General features: G+C 47.2%; 1 protein-coding gene and 1 long non-coding RNA gene across 5 annotated transcripts in view; both read left to right on the top strand.

Annotated features, from left to right (window-relative positions):
* Positions 1-13,638, top strand: part of Slco3a1 (solute carrier organic anion transporter family member 3A1) — a 318,089-nt gene that overhangs the window by 94,610 nt on the left and 209,841 nt on the right. The window lies entirely within an intron of this gene.
* LOC147824873 (uncharacterized) overlaps positions 1-13,638 on the top strand; it is a 112,639-nt gene that overhangs the window by 34,637 nt on the left and 64,364 nt on the right. The window lies entirely within an intron of this gene.

The raw sequence follows: 13,638 nt of genomic DNA, 5'->3' as shown, positions 1-13,638 counted from the left end.
GTAAGGTTGGCCAGGGGAATTCCCCACCCGGTGTTTAGCTCTGCTTTGAGGAGTGCCAGGAGACTGCAAGGGAGTGTCCTGGGGCCCCACAGGGTGGAGTGGCAACACATGCCCGTGCTGCCTGGTGGGTCTGTCTGGAGGAATCACCTGGCACTGGGTCTGGGACTCCCGGCCTCACCCACTACTCTGCTGATTGATCTTTGGAACTGCATCTTCCTGGGGGTGGAGGGTGGGATGGATGAATTAGAACAGCAAGCAATTCTCAAACCTTTTGTCCTTGAGACTCTTACACTTGCAGTTTTGAGGACCCCAAAAGTCTTGTGATGACATGGACTATATCTATGTGTATTTACTGTTGTAGAAATTAAAACTGAGTATACACAGCTGCATGGATTGTTAGAACCAGTGATGTCTTTACAGTCACGTAGAGTCCTCCATCACCTGCTCTTGAAAGAATGAGAGTGAAAAAGGGAAATAAGGTCTTAGTATCATTACCGGTTTTGATTTTATATTATTACCAGTTTAGTAGCATACTTCATAGAAAGTTGGAGACCCCTGGGTGTTCCCAAGCCACACTCTACACTCTCTGGGTTCCTCCATGGACTTGGCCCTGCATGGTAGGATAAACCACCTTCCACCAATTGGCAGATCCTGGAAGCTGTCTTCGGGCCACCACTAAGCGAAGCAAGCAAAGGGTGCCACTCTGTGTAAAGCTGGCAGGGTTCCTGCCCTGGACAGTTCCCAGGGGACCAAAGTGCTATCACCAATTACAGAAGCCAGTATTCCTGTCATAACAGTGACAGGGCCATGAGGAAGGGTTGCCTGCTCTTTGGGCCAGCAGGGGTCCAGGAGACTTCTCAGAGAGGAGAACCCGGGTGCAGATGGACGAGGAAGCAGCAGTTGACCAGAAGAAGAGGTTGTGGGGGGAGGAAGGTTTCTACCAGGACAGAGGAGGTCCCTGTGGTCAGGGCTCAGTGAAGGGTGGAAGGCAAGTTGGATGAGGAAAGGGTGTCTGTGGAGCAATGCCCCCTTCGGTCCCCAGCAGAGAAGGGGTCTGTGGGTAGAATTCCACTGTGGCTGGTCTGGATGCTGGACCCGGAAACACCTTTCATGGCTCTGCCACTGTCCCTGGCTCTCTGCTGGCCTCATGGCTGCCCAACATTACATCTTCTAGTTCTAATCAGCTTCCCCAGCTCTGTGCCTTGGGCCCCTGCCACACATGCCTTGTGCCTCAGTTCCCTATCTTTCTTCCTTCGTATTTCCCTACCTTCACCTGCCTGAGTCCTATCCCACCTTTCTAAGAGCTATAGCTCCTGCTTGCTCTCTGGTATCCCCTCGCTGGGTCTTCACCACCACCCTGTGCATACTGTTATTCCATATTGCAGGTGTGTAAACTGAGGCTACATAGCTAGGCTCTGGTAGGCCTGGGATTTGAACCTGGGGCATCTTGCTGTGGTCTAGACTCTTCACTGCTCCACTGGGCTGCTTCTCATTCTGTGTCAGTTTCCTTGCAGCTCTAGGCCATGAATTTGTATCCCTGGGCCAGGAGTTTAGTAGGTGCTCAGTAGAACTGTGACAAACGAATGTATCTTTGTCCCCTCTTCCTGGACATCGAGCCTTGTGCATCTGGCCTTAATAAAGAGTGCATAATTGAACTGGAGAGGAGAACATGGGCGAGTGCCACATGGTCATGTGTTGGGAGCTGTGAGTTTATAATGAATGACTGGGCAGATTCTAACATATGCTAGTCACTGGTGAATATGCTCCTGAACTCACCTTGTGCACTGGAAAAATCCCTTGCCGATAGGAGATATTAAATTTACTGTTACCAAAAACATGAACCTCTTGGGGCTAGCACTCTGCAAACCCCAGGCTGGCCTCTTAGTTCCCAGAAAGGACAAGATGAAGAGACCCATCCAAGGCTTACAGACCATCTTTTGCTTCTATTGTTTTTTTGTTTTGTACCAGGGATTGAACTCGGGACCTTGCGCCTGCATGGCAGGCACTGGAACCACTAAGCTAAATCCCGGCCCTACAGACCATCTTATGGAGAAGGAAGAGGAGCTAAGGCCTGGTTGTTGTCATTGCCTTGTCTCTGACTTCCTGCTAGGGCCGGCTTGTGATTGTTCCAGAAGTCCTGGTGCCCCTGGAATAGCAGGTCTGAGCCCCAGAACCTGGCTTCATGTTCATGAGCAAATAATTGAGGAGTCTTTCTTGCAAATCAGGCCCTGTGCATTGGGGCTGGAAAGCCAGTGTCAGTTGCCACACACATTTCCCTGCTCTGGGCAGCCTGGGTTGCCCATTCCGTGTGGGTTTCCCCTCCAGCTTTGCAGCTCTGCCAGCATATATTTATTTGGAAGTGGAGTAAGCGGAATTTTTCAAAAGGAAGCAGTTTGCAAAAGATGAAAAGAAAGCAACTTGGAATAAATGGCTCATCTGGCAATAGGAAACAGCCTCTGGCATCAGGAGCTCTTTAACCTTGTCTGAACATGGAAAGGGGAGCTTAGCTTCTCCTGGAATCTTAGAGAAAGAGCCTTTCTGTCCCCTGCTGAGGCCAGACCGTCCTGCCTACCAGGGCCTAAACCCAACCCCTGCACCATTTGAGAATTTGATTGGCAAATGTTTACTGTCTGCCTCTCTCCTTATCCAAGCTCCTGGGACTTTTCTGGCCTCCTACACAGGCTCCTTGACTTCTGCTCCAGTCCCCATAAAGTCTCCTCTGTAGACTGCAGCCACCACTGCGATGTTCTAAAAATACAAAAGGAATCCAGTGTTGGCCCAGTGGTGCACAAGGCCTCAGGGGCCTCCTGTGTCGCTCAATAAAACCCTGTCTTTGTGTGGCTTGCAAGGCACTCTGTGAAGAGTCACCCTGCCTTTCTTGCCTCTCACTTTGCTGGCTGCATCCTGTTTCCTCAGCTGCAGCCGTGCTAACCTCTGGGGTTCCTCACATATGTCAAGCCTGTTCCTACCTCAGGGCCTTTGCATTTGCTGTTCCCTCCATCTGGGCCACACTTTCCCCAGATAATCCTCCTGGCTATCCCTCACTGTGCATGGGCTTGGCTCAGACATTATCTTATCAGAAAGGCCCTCCTGTTTGGGGTGATAGCAAATTGCATGTGTATTCCTACCTCTGAATTTCCCGTCCCCTGTAACTTTTCCTCCGTAGAACTTAGCCCCACTTAGACAGAGTACATGCTTAGTTAACTATATGTTTAGTTTCTGCCCTGCTATGCCCCAATGTCAGTACCACGAGATAAGGATTTATTTAGTTCATTGCAGTGTTCCCAGTGCATAAAGTAAGGCTGGCTGTGTAAACAAAAGGGAGGGACTGAGCCTTCGTGTGCTCCATTGCACATCCATCCACCTCACACCCTCTCAGGATCTCTCCATTCCATGTTGTGGCGCAAAGATGAGTCTTAGGTCTTTGGGTTTAAATAGCCCCGGATCTGAACTTTAGTTCTTCCATTTCCTGTGGAGAGTTGTGGGCGAGTTAACTTCCTGTCAGAGCCTTCAGTTCTTCACTTGCAAGATGGCGACCTCATGGCTGACCTTGAAGGCTGTTGGAGGAGTGGAGACTGAGATGCTAAACATTTTTAGCCCTTCTACTCGCTGGATTCATTCAGTAGTGGACAAACACAGGAAGTCTTTTATGAACAGCTTCCCTCAAATGTACCTCATATACTGTAAAATTAACCCATATGATGTATACTGTTGAGTGGGTTAGAATATTCAGAGTTGTGCAGTCATTGCTGTAACCCAGTTTCAAATATTTCCATCACCCCTGAAGACAGCCCTCTCCCCATTACCAGCCATTCTGCGTTATTCCCTCCTCCAGCAAGGCCCCAGCAACAACTATTCTACTTTCCATCTTATCAGCTTTCTGTTCTCAACATGCCCTAGAAATGGAATTATGCACAATGCGACTTTTGTGACAGCCTTCTTTCACCCACCATGATAATTTTAAGGTTCACCCATGTTGTAAAGCATATCCATCCATACTTCTTTCCTTTTGATAGACAAATGATGTGTCACTGTATGGCTACCCCACATTTTATTTATCCATTCAGTCATCAGTGGCTATCTGGGATGTTTCTAGCTTGTCACCATTAAGAATAAAGCTGCAGTGAAGGCTATGTGCACATTTGGTGTGGACAAGGAGAGCCTTCTTTAAGACATGCATGAGTCCCAAATTCTCCAGTTGTTTTGAATTTTTTCATTTCAAAAATAAGAATGTAGTTTAGGGAGCTAGTGTGCCCATCCCTGCAGACTAGAGATTGAACTTGAGGCCTTGGCACTGAGCTGCATCCTCGGCCCTTTGTGATTTTTTATTTTGAGACAGGGTCTTGCTAAGTCACTAAATTGCCCAGGCTGAGCTCAGACATGCAGTCTTCCTGCCTCAGCCTCCCAGAGTGCGGGGATTACAGGTGTATCCACTAGATTTTGCTACTACAAGGTCCTTCTTGATTCATACTAGTCTGACTTTACAGTTGCCTCTCCTGACTGTTCCCTGCTCAGCCATGTGCCTTTATTGTACTCCCTTTTGGGAATTGATTGCATTCCTTTCTTCCTTGAGTGGCCTTTTACTGAATGAAATTTGCCATTCTGCTGTGAGAATCCTTGACTTTTGCAGACTTGTGATCATTGAGTTTTTACTTCATCTCATCTGGTCTATTTCTTTATCTGCTAATTTCATTATCCATGACCCCAGCAGAATCACATAGAGCATTTCTAGAAGCTTCACAAAATCTCGGCTGCTGGAGAGGATGTGATAACAAAGGCAGTGCTGGGACCTTTGGCTGAGTTGTAGCACTTGAGTGCTGTAGATTTGCTCTTCTCCTTTTCCTGAATGAAGCCTGGTTTCCCTGACTGTGCTGAGGGGCATGTGCAGCAGAGCCTGAGTCCCAGAAGGGAAGGGCAGAACAGCCTATAGGAGACCAGCTCTCTGGTTCCACTCTGAGGAAAGGAACACTGGGCCAGTTTGTGGAGGTGTTGAGATTCCAAAGGCGAATCATGGCTCCCACTCCTAAACCACTTTTCAGTGCATTTGCCCTCATGCTGTATTATGATTCCTACATAGCACCTTGGCATTTTCTCTCCTGCCTCATTCGGGCCTCTGCTAGTGGGACCCCTCAGAGCTGCCACCCTGAGCACCCTTCTCACTCCCCTGCCACCTTTCCTCCTGGCCCCTTCATGTGGCTTTTTGTCTCTTCAGAGCATTTGCCTTCACTTAGCATGTGATAGATTTATTTGCTCATTTGTCATCATTCCTGACAGGAGCACCAGACTCATGAGTGTGCCCTGCCCACTGTTTTATGGCTGAAGCTTAAACTGGTTCTCAGAACATGCCAGGGACTCAGTAAATGTATTGGATGAGTGAATACATGTAGTCAGGAAAACCCTTTACCTGGGGCAAAGGAACATTATTCTGTTAGAACATTATTCTGGAAGAACCCGGGTTCAGATGACTTAAGACAGTCACCCAGGATCAGAAGGGAATCTGTGGCAAAGCTGTGAACTAGACTTCACCCTGCTGGGTCCCGTTGTGGCCCTTCGTCCCCAGGCTTACAGGAGAGTCCATGTGGGTCCTCTGAGGGCACTTGGAAATTCTCAGAAGATGCCACAGACTACAGCAGAAAGAAGCACATGACCTACTGAGGAAAGTGAATATTTTAAGTTCCAGAGCAAGGATTTCCAATGGCCTGTGAGGGGAAACAGGAAGCAGCAGAAAGCTGACAAAGCAGCAGTGGAAGACACAACCTGGTGCTGAGGGAAGGGTGAGTGGGGAAGGAGATGAGATGGAGGACACAGTAGACATGGCTGTGGAGGTGCTGAGTGCACAGGACGGGAGCCTTGTGATGAATGCTGGCCTGGCTGGCCCTTGTGTTCATGTCAGTGTTGACTGATGAACCCCACGTTCGTGAGTCCGCAGTCATGAGTCTCACACTCAAAGGTCAGGCTAGGGCTGAGGAATTCCTGGGCACTGGCACTGCGTTGAGGAGAACAGGGTGTGGATCATGATGGGGACACACGCCCCAGTCCACAGGGGCCTGACTGCTGGGGATGCTCTGTGGATTTCATTGTAGCAGATATTCATTGTGTGGATGGGGACCCTGCTTGTTTTTTGTGTGTCATAGTAAGCTTACAGGAAAAGGGAACCTGTGATAGTGCCAGAAAACTCGCTCAAGATTCTAAACTCACTGGGAATGTTCCATCAATCAGCTGTGTGAGCCATCACAGCTGAGCTCTGAAGTTCATAGTGTCCTTGTCATTTGTAGTGGATTTTTTTTTGGCAGGGTTATTTTTAGGTGAAACACTTAATAGTACTTCATAATCTACCCTTTTTCTGGTATGTATATATTTTTGTTGCGGTACTGACCACGGCTGTACAAGCAAACCTTCAGAAGTTTAATTGCTAAAATTTATTTTATGTTCAGGTGAAGATTTTGTTAATAGTTGGGCAACTCATCTCCAAGTGTTGCTATTTCCAATAGGTACATCACTTTGTAGTGCTTATGTGAATCAAGCTGGAGGAGGAAGAAACATGGCAGAAAGACATGGAAAGTCCTGTGAGTTGGACCAGAAGTGGCACATGTTACTTACTTTCATTTTCTGTTGGCTTCTTCAGTACTTTCTGTCCATGAGTACTTGAATACAGCCGGAAGTCCTACCTCTAGATGCTTTTATTTTCCTGTGTCAGGCCAACTCTGGGGAGAATCATGTCCATAATTGCCATTGACGAGGATCTGGGGCCTTGCTCCTCAGTGACAGTAGACTGGCCAGGGGAGAGAGAGAGGGTTGGTAGGATTAGAAGAGAGGTTGGTAGTGAGGATTTTTAGAATTTTTGAGAAGAAGAAGAGGTGTACATTACAATCTAGTCTCCTGGACATCAGGAAAATCAAAGAAGACACTTGATTCATGGGAATAGCACATGAGAACTGCCCCAGCCCTGTGCTTCTAAGACCCAAACTCAAGCATTAAGCTCCTCTGGGGTCCCCAAGGGACATTTAACCCCCTGGAAGGTTGAATTTCCCATAGTTAGTTAGAAGCCCAAGATCCTGCTCAAATTCTTGGATTCCACATGGCACTGAAAACTTTTAAAACTAAACCCGAAAGGTCAAAATGACCTCCATAATGAGAAACAATCTCATTTGGGCCTCTGAGATGCTGCATCTTCAGGCTCTCTCACAACGTTTATCATTGGCTGTTCATCTCACTCCCTGAGATTCAGACTCCTTCAACTTCCCATCACTTTTTCTCTTGCTGTGGTGCCAATATTGACCTGTCTTCTCTCACCAGTCTGGCCTTGCCTGGAAGTAGAAGTACGTGGGCCTTGCCTGTTGCAGCAGGAGACCTCTGTGGAAAGGGAAAAAGTCAGAAAAGGAATGCTTTGCTGACAGACACTGTCAGACTGTGGAAAGTGGACAGGGAGTGAGTGTGTGTGTGTGTGTGTGTGTGTGTGCGTGTGTTTTGAGGGCAGTTCTTAGGACTGACATGGGCACATCTGCTCTTAATTGCTTCCACCCCAGACGTTCCTCCTGGAGGAGTCCAGAAGCCAGCAGCTGTAGTCATTTGAGGCCATGTAGGCTGGAGTGCATTGATTCCAGCTCCTTGCTCTCAAGGAAGGAGGGAGAGAAGCTCAAAGAAGAGCCTGGAGGGGATTTTGTGAAGCTTGCTGCATTCAGTGTCATTTTCATGCAGATCCGTTAAGAATCTGAGCATTTCACCCTCTCCTGGTTCATTTGGTGAGTCACCCAGGAGGCATCCAAGCCTCCTCATTTTGGCAGCCACTGGGCATCTGTGCCTGGCTAATTATGGGCAGCTCTGATCTGAAGTAACAAGGTTGAGTCGAGATAGGTTGAGAAATGATCCAGACAGAAGCAGGGGCTCGGGCTGGCAGCCCTGGCTACAGCACAACTGTACCCGTGGCTTGGGATGAGGTCAGGGCATTTTTGCTTTGTGACAGATCGGGGACACAGAAAAAAGATTAGTTCAGGCCTTGCTCTAGCTGAGAGCTGAGGAGGATGCAGACCAAGAGGTTCGTAGCCAGGGGAGGGAGAGTCGGACAGTCCAGTGTTTAACCTGAGGATGATTCTCCTGGCCCACATACAGTTGCCCGTTAGTGCATCGTGGTCATCCACATCACTTAGGGAAAAGTTTCTGCCCCTGCAAAGTGTCCCTGTGTCCCCAGAGGGCAAGGGCAGAAAAACCCTTTACAGCTGAAGTTCTGACCAGTTCAGAATATGACCCCATAAGGTGTTGCACCTAGATTCTGTGGGCTGAGAATCCTTAAAGCAATAGGTCAAGATGTGTTTTTCACGTGAAGATCATAGGGACATTAAGGAGCAGTAACCGCCCTCAATGCCAAGTAACCTGGTACCTCAGGATGCCTTAGCAGAGGAAGGCTTTGGGGATGCATGGCAGACCGAGCAGCTGCCACTGCTCATGTCAAGAAGTGGTTTCAGCCTAAACTGAGCCTTTGGAGGATGTGAAAATGTCCAGCCCTTGCTTCTGCAAAGAGTTGGGCTGTGGCCTTGCAAATCCTTTTGCATGTGACATCTCCCTTTCAAAGGGCAGCTTTGGTCACAGAGAAGACAACAGCTTTGTGCAATTCTTACATTTTTCCCCTTTGGATACCCAGAGGAATAGGACATGATTTATATTTTTGAACTCTGCTTTCACATAACCTATAAAGAGCTTTAAAGGTGTCTTTATAAATGACCCAGAAGAGTTGGACTCTGAAGATATTTTGAAATACTTTAATGTATTTGTGTTGCTGATATTTACCTTTTTAAAAGCAAGAGGTAGTTATATGGTAGCAATTTATGTCTAAATCCAGTGAGTTCTTGCATTGATATTAATTTTACATACAAAATAAAAAATTCTGAGTAATAGATGTTTTTGTAATGATCAGAGCATATTGTAGAAGAATAAGAAAGCAGAGAGTACAGTTTGTTTTACATAGACAGGAACAGTGGTCTAGATTAATCCACGAGAGTATAAGTAGTTCCCCACCTGCAGCTCTGCATGGGGACCTGAGGCAGGATATCCACCCTAGTAATGATCTTCTTTGGGTAATATCATTTGTCTCCCCACAGCCTTCTAGTTCGAGAAGCTAATGGTGGAGACATGACCCCAAAGTATTGTCATATGATGAGGACAAACAGCATTTGACACACAATAATTATTCACCTGAAATAGCCACATATCATACCATAGGAAATGAGTTAAACCATCTACAGATGGAATAATTATTTGGTCTTGATTCTGTTGATTTTCAGATCCTGTTGTCTTTCGAATATCCATGCCCTGCTATCAAATATCCAGACACTTATCTATCAAATATCAAAAGCATAGTTTTTAGCTGTGTTGCTTTTGAACCAGCTTACTATCTAGGGCCACTGGGATACAGTGGCAGGAGTAAAGATCAAGATCACTTCCTTTATCGATCTCCCAAATCCCACTGGCATGATGCTGTCTTCATGTCTACTTTGTCTGTGAGATTCAGTGCTAAAAGTTCTCTGCAGATCTCCTTCCTGCTCTCCTCAGCTCTTTCTGCAGAGATGCAAGGTGGCTTTGAAATGCTCCATCCGCCTTCCCTTCTCAAATAGCCTTATTTGTTCTGATGATTTCTTCCTGAGCATCTTGTCTACTCCTTTGCCTAATAGCTTCAGAAGGAACTCAGCAAGTGGCTCAAGGCCTGTTCATCAAAGTGTAGGGTGTGTTTCCTTTCTTGGACAAAGGGAATAATCATAAATAACTCAGAGGGGGTGTATGTGCTCCAGGTTCCAGTGCAGGATCACATACAAGGGAAACTGTCCTCTTGCCTCATCCCATTTTGCATCCTTTTATTTCTCCAGCTGGGGAAGAGCAGAGGGGAAGAGAGAGAATCTAGCTGGCATCATTAAAGAGACACGTTCAGTTCTCCTATGAGCTTTCTCTCAAACTGCTGAGTTCTGCTGGACGATTAGACACAGATCGTGAGTCATTGACTGGCCCTCTAGAACTCTCTGGACTGTTTATTATGCAACAGGAAAGCGTCACAGCTAGAGCATTGCCTCCAGTTTATCACAACTGCTGTCTAGGGCTCCACAGGCCACCAAGGGAAGTGGGGGGCAGATGCATCAAATTCTGAAGCTCAGGATTCTGGCCAGTGTCAGGGAGTGAGAAGAGGCTGGGATGTGCGGGGGAGATGAGGAGCCCCAGCTTCCTTCCCCAGCAGTGCCAGCCCACTTTCCAGCAGCCACATCACGCACAGTCCGACACACAAGCACAGCCTTTGCACATGAGCTCGCATGCACAGATAGCAGGAACCTGTCTTGGATTTGCCTGGTGGCCCTGTGCCCTCACAGGCACTGTGCTGCTAATGGTCATCCTTAGGGTGACCCTGTTTATTGGAGCTTTTATGGTTGGCATCTGCTGATTCCTTTTCATGGAATCTTCTTTTTCTATCTTTCACCCAGTGGATCTGGCAAACTCCTGTTATTATGTAGACCCATCCCAAAGATCCCCTCCTCTTTGAAGCCCCTCTTCCCCCACCCCATGTACACATGGGCTCTCTTCCAGTGCTGCCCTGCATGGAACATTGTCACCTTCCATCATAGGCCAGCAGGGCTGCACCTTTGGCACGTGCAGGGCTCTCTCCCATCACCCTGAGGGCTGATCCTCATCTTCTCAGTCACTGTACGTAAACCTTCTATACAGAAATGTGCCTAGGACAGATAGGCTGTGAATCAGTATTGGCTAATGAATGAGTGAATGAATCATTTGGGGAGGAGAGGATGGTATGGAATATTGGCTACTCTGGACGCTAAAAAGGAAGTGTTCTCATGGAACAAAATTTCTTGTGTATATATTTTTATTATTATTTTTCTACTAAGAACATTAAGTTCAAGCCCAGCCAGGGCAACATAATAAGACACTCTCTCTTTAGAAAAACAAACACAGAACCGCTATCCAGTTTTACTTTTACTAAGCGCCACTCAACCTAAATAATTACTTCTGTGGCAGAAGTGCTCCACATTGCCCCTGGAATCTTGAGGATTCACCCTTCGGTTCCCAAAAGAAGCCTCTGTTACTCCGTGGAAGGGATTTCCTGTATCTGGAGTTGAAGGATGGACGCATACCTATGCTGAGTGGAGCAAGTTGGCCTAGGAGGAAACCCCTTATGCATTGGTTACTTTGGACTCTTACGGTCCCATCTGGTTTTCATATGTTGAAATTCTCCAGCCTGACATTTCCTGTGATGACCCAGGTAGTATAGCATTTCCCCCCCTCAGCTAAATTCTGAAAGGCAAAAGAGTACTTTTGCTCAGCCAGAAAAAAAAAAAAAAAAATGAACAGAAAAACAAGTGTTATGGCCATAAAAAACAAAAGGCTTAGAAATCTAGCACATTTTCCCCATGGTGCTCAAAACACCTGAGCAAGACCCTGTTGCAGGTGTAGGAGAGCAGTACACTGTGTTCTGAGTGCACATCTGATGTATTCGTTAAAATCTGGCTGCAGAGCAGTATATTTGCATGCTTGTCTTTGGACTCTTACTAAACAAGGAGAGTTGTGATAAGATCCACAGCTGGTGAGCTGGCCCCAGGCCTGGGTGCCCGTGCTCCACAGTACCCTGGGGCAGCCAGCAAAGCTGCCAGAGCTGCCGAGGGGAGGTGGTTTGGGGTGGCCCAGGCCTGGGCACCTCTCCTTTCCCTGAGCTGACATGGCAAGCAGAGCTGGCATGGACTGTGAGGTCTGCGAGCCTTTGCTGAGCCTGTCTCCTTGCTGATTAAAACAGGTTGGGGGGAGATGAAGTACTATACATGGCTTCCAGGGACCCACTAAGACCCCAGAGAAGCAAAAGCATTTCTTTTTAATGGACCAGTTTCTCCCAGGAAGCCTGCAAAACTCTCCTGGCTGAAAACAGTCACTGAGGGGAGATCCCACCACTGTGTGACACCTCACTTAAGGTAGACACAGAGTTCCCTTCTGGCCACCACTAGTCTCCCAGGATAAGAGGGTGGCAGGGCTGCATGCTTAGCAGGAGTGGCAGAGTGCCCTACTGCCAGGTGCTGGCCCGGCCAGGCGGGGCTTGTGTGTGTGTGAACCCTGATCTAGGTATAAGCCTGAACAGTCCATCCTCAGTACGTGTGGATTCTGTGTCTGCAGATCCACCTCTGACCTAAGTTGTTTTCATAGCTTTGGCCTACTTGACTCTGCCAGACTAATGCTCACAACACTTTTTGCAGATGTGCAAAACAGCAACAAATTTGAGTTACCTGCCTGTCCTGCATACTCTCAGCTAAGGTCATTTAAGGTGAAATTCTGCTTTCTAGTTGGAGCTCTTATGCTATAAACAAGTGTCCTTCTGTGATCTCTTTAATGCCACATGTAGCCTCATGTTCATGTCCTTTGTTGGTGCTGTTACTGTATAAAATGACCTGCAGGGATGGGGATTTAGCTCAGTGGTTCTGGTGCCTGCCTTGCAAGCACAAGGTCCTGAGTTGGATCCCCGGTACCAAAAACAAAACAAACAAACAAAAACAGAACTCACTGTGTAAAATGACCTGTAAGCAGAGTGCTAAAATGCTGTGTAGGGCTCCCCAGGGCAGGGCAGCTATGATGTACCTTGTGGAGGAAATCTGTGTTAGATGAGCTTAGCTCCAGAACAGGGTATAATACTTTCAGCCTGGGGCTCAGTGCTGATGAATCAGTGATGTATATTAAATAAGGGATATGTGTGTATGTATATATATATGTATATGTGTGTGTGTGTGTATATATATATATATGTATGTGTGTATATATATATATGTATGTGTGTATATATATATATATATATATGTATGTGTGTATATATATATATATCAATTGGTTTATAAAGCTCTTGTGATCAGAAGCAGTAGGAACCCAACCTGTATCTCTCCAAGGAGGAATGGTTCAGGATTCACCAGTGCTACCTTAAATAATGAGGATGGTCGTATACAGTGTTGAAGGAGCCAGGCATGGGAGGTGCGGCTCTGTGATCCCAGCACTCTGAGAGGCTGAGGCAAGAGGATTGGAACTTGGAGCCCAGCCTGGGCAACTTAGCAAGACTTTGTCTCAAAATTTTTTTAAAAAGTCAGAGAAGTAGCTTAATATGAAGGCCCTGGGTTCCATCCACATTCACGTGCACACACACACACACACACACACACACACACTCACACACACTGCTACGGTGCAACAGTGCTAGAGCAGAGCATTTACGTAGAGTTATGTGTCTGTAATCCATGTTTGGAAACCTATGGAAATGCCTCTGGGACATAGCTTGTGCTTTCACATGGGCTGCTGGGTTGGATTGGGGTGGCTATGGGAAATTAGGGTGCAGCTGTGAAGCAAGGTGCTAGGGTCTAAATCCATGTGCTGAAATCCCGACTCTCAAGGTGATGGTACTGGGAGGTGAGGCCACTGGGAGGTGGCTGGGTCCTGAGGGTGGAGCCCTCAGGAATGAATTAGTGCCCTTCCAGAAGAGGCCCATGGAGCTGCCTCCCCTTCCACCACTTGAGGACATAGGAAATGGGTCCTCACCAGATGTTGCACCAGATGTTCTGTTCCTTGATCTTGAACTTACTGCTCCAGAACTGTGGGAAATACATTTCTGTTGTTTATAAGGCG

Source organism: Heterocephalus glaber, unplaced genomic scaffold (assembly GCF_053883595.1).
Source record: "Heterocephalus glaber isolate CG9 unplaced genomic scaffold, H.glaber_assembly_v1.0 deba00001531, whole genome shotgun sequence".
NCBI lineage: Eukaryota > Metazoa > Chordata > Mammalia > Rodentia > Bathyergidae > Heterocephalus > Heterocephalus glaber.
This window is presented reverse-complemented; position numbering and strand designations above follow the sequence as displayed.